The sequence below is a fragment of the Arachis duranensis genome, chromosome 10, assembly GCF_000817695.3.
Source record: "Arachis duranensis cultivar V14167 chromosome 10, aradu.V14167.gnm2.J7QH, whole genome shotgun sequence".
NCBI classification, from domain to species: domain Eukaryota; kingdom Viridiplantae; phylum Streptophyta; class Magnoliopsida; order Fabales; family Fabaceae; genus Arachis; species Arachis duranensis.
In genome coordinates this window covers 25036143-25042807 of record NC_029781.3, presented here as the reverse complement: position 1 = coordinate 25042807, position 6665 = coordinate 25036143, and positions in this window count along the sequence as shown.

Genomic DNA, 6665 nt, shown 5'->3' with positions numbered 1-6665 from the left:
ATTGCTGGAAAGCCCAGGATGTCTACTTTTCAACGCCGTTAAGAGCGCGCCAATTGGGCATCTGTAGCTCCAGAAAATCCACTTCGAGTGCAAGGAGGTCAGAATCCAACAGCATCTGCAGTCCTTTTTAGTCTCTGAATCAGATTTTTGCTCAGGTCCCTCAATTTCAGTCAGAAAATACCTGAAATCACAGAAAAATACACAAACTCATAGTAAAGTCCAGAAAAGTGAATTTTAACTAAAAACTAATAAAAATATACTAAAAACTAACTAGATCATACTAAAAACATACTAAAAACAATGCCAAAAAGCGTACAAATTATCCGCTCATCATATACTAAACTAGTAAACTAGGTTTACAGAAAATGAGTAGATAGTGTAGAAATCCACTTCCGGGACCCACTTGGTGTGTGCTTGGGCTGAGCTTTGAAGCTTTCACGTGCATAGGCCATCCTTGGAGTTAAACGCTAGCTTGGATGCCAGTTTAGGCGTTTAACTCCAGCTTTGGTGCCAGTTCTGGCGTTTTACGCCAAAAAAGAGTCTCTGGTGGGTGTTTAGACGCCAGTTTGGGCCATCAAATCTCAGGCAAAGTATAGACTATTATAAATTGATGGAAAGCCCAAGATGTCTACTTTCCAAGGCAATTGAGAGCACACCAATTGGGCTTCTGTAGCTCCAGAAAATCTACTTCGAGTGCAGGGAGGTCAGAATCCAACAGCATCTGCAGTCCTTTTTCAGCCTCTGAATCAGATTTTTGCTCAGGTCCCTCAATTTCAGCCAGAAAATACCTGATATCACAAAAAAATACACAAACTCATAGTAAAGTCCAGAAATGTAAATTTTGCTTAAAAACTAACAAAAATATACTAAAAAGTAACTAAAACATACTAGAAATTACCTAAAGATAATGCCAAAAAGCGTATAAATTATCTGCTCATTAGTAATGCAAGGCATGTTTTCAATCTACCAAGAAACATAGTCATAAGTGTCAATTATCGAGTTATATGTTGAGTTTGAAGAATTAGTTGATGTTGATTTACTGGAGCCTAACATCAACTCGACGGTTTATAACAATGAAAGCGAAGAGAAATTTGAGCACACTTACCATATTGTTGGTCCCAACCGAGATGTGGATAAAGATGATATGATAGTTGAGCTTGATATTGTGGATGTAGCAAATGTACTAGACAAGTTCCATCTGGAGAGCCTTCTTTTATGCACTCTTTGGATCTAGACGCTATGACTGCACCAAAATTTTCTGAGTATGTTAATGCAAATAAGTAGTTTGTTATTACTGTTATTATTATTATTATTATTATTATTATTATTGTTATTGGTGTAGACTTTATTGTTACTACAGATGGTGAATTTGTCGTCAGCATGGAATTCAATTTTAGAAAGACTATGATTGGAGCAATTAAAGATTATATCATTTGTATGGGTGTGAATTATCGGGTGTATGAATCTGAGCCAACCACATTTTATGCTAAATGTATATAATACAAAACAAGTTGCGATTGGCTTATCAGGACTAGTCTTATTAAGAGAAAGTATTATTGGGTTATAAGGCAACACAATGGTAGCCACACATGCATCAAAACTGCAATTCTCAAGATCATTCAAAGCTAAGTTCAGACATGATTATAGAAGGGATAAAGTCATTGGTTGAATCTGGTCTATCTTTAAAATTGAAATCTATGATTGTTGAAGTACAATCAAAATTCAATTATATGATAAGTTACTGCAAAGCATGGCTAGCTAAACAAAAGGCAATTGAAAAAAGTTTTTGGTGGTTAGGAAGCTTCTTATGAAGATTTTTCTCCGTGGTTTCAAGCAATGTACAAAAAAATCCATTAGCAGCAGCCGAGATAAAAAATGCACCAGCATATCGAGGGGATGGCGTGGTCCAGGATATTAGGATACTTACACAGGTGTTTTGGAGCTTTTACCTTTGTATTAGAGCATTTAGGAGCTACAAACTAAGTCATACAGATAGATGACATGCATCTGTATGGAAAATATAAAGGAGCTCTATGATTTACAGTTTCTCAATATGGAAATGGCAATATTTATTTCTCTTGTATTTGCCGTTGTAAAGGGTGGGACTTCTAATGCATGACATTTCTTTATTACTCATTTGCACACACATATGGTGACTTAGGATGGTATTGGACTTATCTCTGATCGACAGGACTCTATTACCTCAACAATAGCACGTAGTGATGGATCATGGGAGCCTCCGAGAATTATTCGCATATTTTGCATTAGGCACATAGCATCCAACTTCTTGAGAAATTTCAAGGCATTGTATTTGCAGAAGCTGATAGTCATGGGAGCCTCTGATACTTATTATTCTTGTTTTCCTATTTTTTACAGGTAATTTTAGGACTATGCATGAATTTAATGTGTAGTATACAAGATTATGTGAGCGCTCTGAGACTTACACTAAGTGGCTCAATCGGATCCCATGACAGCAAACTGAACTGCCTCGTAACTATCTGATGCATGCCATTCAATACACTCAAATGATATTAGTGGCATAGTTGCACTCCATATTAAGTGATGCTGCAAGATTTCATTTGGAGTTACAATTTTACCCATACGATCATGATTGAGGGTTCCACACAAACTGCAAAAACAAAACAAAATGAACGTCTAAATACAAATACAAAACAATAGATAATAATAATAAGAACAATATTAAAATGAATAAAAAAACTTATTTCTTCTATAGGAATAACATCTAGAAACTGCCTGATATGAGAAATGGTTCATTCTTTGTATCCGTGAAATTACAAGCGCCAATCAATCCAGCTGAAATAAAATAAAACCCCATGATTCAAAATTCACATATTTAAATAATATATTTAAATAATACATATTAAATAATGTTTACTAATGGTATTATATTAAGTAATTTGACCTTCTCGCAAGTCAAAAGCTTTGCTGCGATCGCATCGATGCTAGAAATGGTAACCGTTCCCAAGCCCATACACATAGCAGCACCAATGAGCCATCCACCACTACCAAAAAGGTTTAAATGGCATTTATATTATGGAGGTTTTAAAGAACCACTGTAATATTCAGATATTATGGTGTTTTATGGTGTTGCCGTAATTAATTTGCATAAAATGGTGGTTTTTGTTGATTCCAGTAGTTTTAAACTGCCATTATCTGGGTCCTAGTTCCATGATTAAAAAAAATCTCTGTGATTCAACCCTAATTGGAAAACTAACGCACTGCCACACACCGTGTTTCTATAAGGTAACGATGCTACCACTAGGATATGCTCCGACGTGATCTGCTCCAACAATGACTTTCTCTGGCAATGATCTCCTCAATGACATTCTCCTCCGATTAGAATTTCCTCGTCATTCACTGCCGTCGTTCATCTCCTTACTATTGGCTTCAATGAGCTTCTACGATCTTGTTATGGCTTTGATCTGAAGGTTAGTCGTCGCCTCTTATCTCCTTGCAGCTTTGTTTCTCACCTCGCCACCGCAAGCAACATTGTTGCTGCCTTTAGCAAGCTTCTGCAATTTCCTTCCGCCTTCTCTGTCACTTCTACTATTACGTCAAGAACTTCTTCGAGCACTGCCTCTAGACTCTCGTCTTCAAGTTCAGCAAGGCCAAGTCAATCCACCACGCCACGATCCTCATTCACTAATGCCAACTCTCGTATTCTTTTCACTTTTTTCCGAAATTTAGGGATTTTAAATTCTTAATTTTCTATCCATGGTTGTTTGTTTTTTCTTACAGTCGAATTAAGAATCCAATTTCCTTGATTCTAGGTGTTGATAAATTATTTGAATTTTATATTACTTTTTAGTATATATGATGACTAATAGAAGTGTTAGAAAGTTATGCCTTGGCAGATATGTTTTATTTTTTTTTTTCATATGATGACAGGTATGTTTACTGATAAAATATCTTTCTGATTGGATTTTATTGTAAATTAATCATGTAATATCCATTAAGATTATATAACATTTTGTTTGTTCATTGGCTTATAAAACTACACTCATGAAAAATTGTTTTTACTGGTTAATGTGTTTATAACTTATCAAGGTTTCTATCTTCTTCCAAATTATATGTGGGAATAACATTATTATGATAAGCAATCTTTTTGGTCAAAGTCTGATAAATCATCTATTGAATGACAGGAAAGATTGGCAGTGGAAAGATCTAGTAATGCAAATCTTATAACAAATCATTGACTAGAATTGTCATTCTAAGTTTTTCATTATATTTGAAGGTATCTTTCTGAACTTTTGAATCATGAAGATTGATGAATATTTCAAAATATTTATTAATTTATTAATGCTACAATGAGTGGATGTGATGTTTTTGTTTTGATGCCCACTGGTGGAGGAAAGAGTTTGACCTAATAGGTACTTGTAATTTTTCAAGTGACTTTATGAGTTATGATTTTTTTCAAGTAGACTGTGAATACCTTTTAATGATAGATGCTTTTTATTTTTAATTACAATTTAGTTTCTTTGTTACAATGTTTATAATATATTGTATTACAAATTTATAATATCTGTCATATCGCTTAGTCAAAGTGATGCTATACAATATCAATTTTCCTTATTTTATAGACTTTCATTTTATTTTTATTAACTTATAACTTTAGATGGTCTTTTGTTGTAGCTACTAGCTCTTATCTGTCCTGGTATAACATTAGTAATTTCTAGTTTATATCATTAATTTATAGATTCAAGTTAAGCATATAATAAGTCAAGGAGCAATAAAGCAAAGTTCAATGACATATGGATACAATCGCTCAAATATCAGGACACCAAGTTAGTTAGAATAGACATTTCTCTATAAATAGAGAAAGGAGGTTAGTTAGAGATTGAATGAGAATACTTTGTTTTATTTTATTTAGTTTTATGTTTTTTTTGTCAAGTTGAAGATGATTTAATTGAAATAATTACTAAGGGATTATTTCCCTCTTGTTTTTGATGGAATAGTTTCTTAATGGCAAGTTAAAAAGCAAATATTTTCAGCTTAGATACTTTGAAGGAGTGCATTTTTGGATCAAAGAGAAAGTCTCAAGAAAATCACCCGGCGAAATTAGACTGTGGCAAGGAGAATCCATGAACTTATCTTCATACTATGATCATAAACATTTGATTCATGATAAGTCAAGGTTTCCTTTTTAGCCATATGCATCTGTGAATTAATGTTGTCAAATGGAATAGTTTAATGACAAGAAATGCTTATTATACTCATTTTACAAGTGAAAGGGTGGTGATGCACCACTATTTCGTAGCACATCTTTAGCTTAATTGAGTGGATTTTATCCACTAATCTCACACTTATTCATGTAAATTTCCTGTTTTACATTTTCCTTCTTGATTTTGTGTTATGATTGAAAACATATTTCTTTGGTCTTAATTTAGCTAATTTTAATCCTCTCTTATTTACATTCGATGTCGTGATATGTGTGTTAAGTGCTTTCAGGGTTCATAGGGCAAGAATGACTTAGAGTATGGAAAGGAAGCATGCAAAAGTGGAAGGAATACAAGAAGCTGAAGGAACTGCAAAGCTGTCAGCTCAGACCTCTGAACACTTAATTGATCATAACTTGAGCTACAGAGGTCCAAATGAGGCGGTTCTAGTTGCGTTGGAAAGCTAACATCTGGAGCTTCGTAACAATATGTAATTTATCATAGTTGATCTGGTATTTAGGGGAGCGCACGCGGACATCACGTGCACGCGCACTTTAGCGAAAAGTCCATTGGTGCGCACGCGCAACTGGCGCGTACGTGCACATCTGCAGAAAAGTCAGCGTATCAGAATTCGCCCCCAGCGATTTCTGGGCTATTTTTGACCCAGTTTTTGGCCCAGAAAATACAGACTAGAGGATACAGAGTGGAAGAATCCATTCATTCAATCATTCACTTCTCATTACACACAATTTTAGGTTTTAGATGTAGGTTCTAGAGAGAGAGGCTCTCTCCTCTCTCTTAGATTTTAGGATTTAGGATTATCTCTTCTCAATCCTAGGTTTAATGTTCTTTGACTTAATTCTCTTTTATTCTTATTGATTCTAATACTTTGATCTATATATTCCTTTTGTGATTGGATTTTCTATTTAATATAACTTGAGGTATTTCATATTCTAGATTGCTCTCTTTTGATCTATGTTGCTGATATTTGAGATTGGTTATTTGGATGTTATTATCTCCTATTGCTTCTCTACTATTTGGTGATATGCCCTCTGATGAGCGGATAATTTGTACGCTTTTTGGCATTGTTTTTAGTATGTTTTCAGTATGATCTAGTTAGTTTTTAGTATATTTTTATTAGTTTTTAGTTAAAATTCACTTTTCTGGACTTTACTATGAGTTTGTGTGTTTTTCTGTGATTTCAGGTATTTTCTGGCTGAAATTGAGGGACCTGAGCAAAAATCTGATTCAGAGACTGAAAAGGACTGCAGATGCTGTTGGATTCTGACCTCCCTGCACTCGAAGTAGATTTTTTGGAGCTACAGAAGCCCAATTGGCGCGCTCTCAACGGCGTTGGAAAGTCGACATCCTGGGCTTTCCAGCAATATATGATAGTCCATACTTTTCTCAAGATTTGATGGCCCAAACCGGCGTTCAAAGTCACCCTCAGAATTCCCAGCGTTAAACGCCGGAACTGGCACCAAAGTG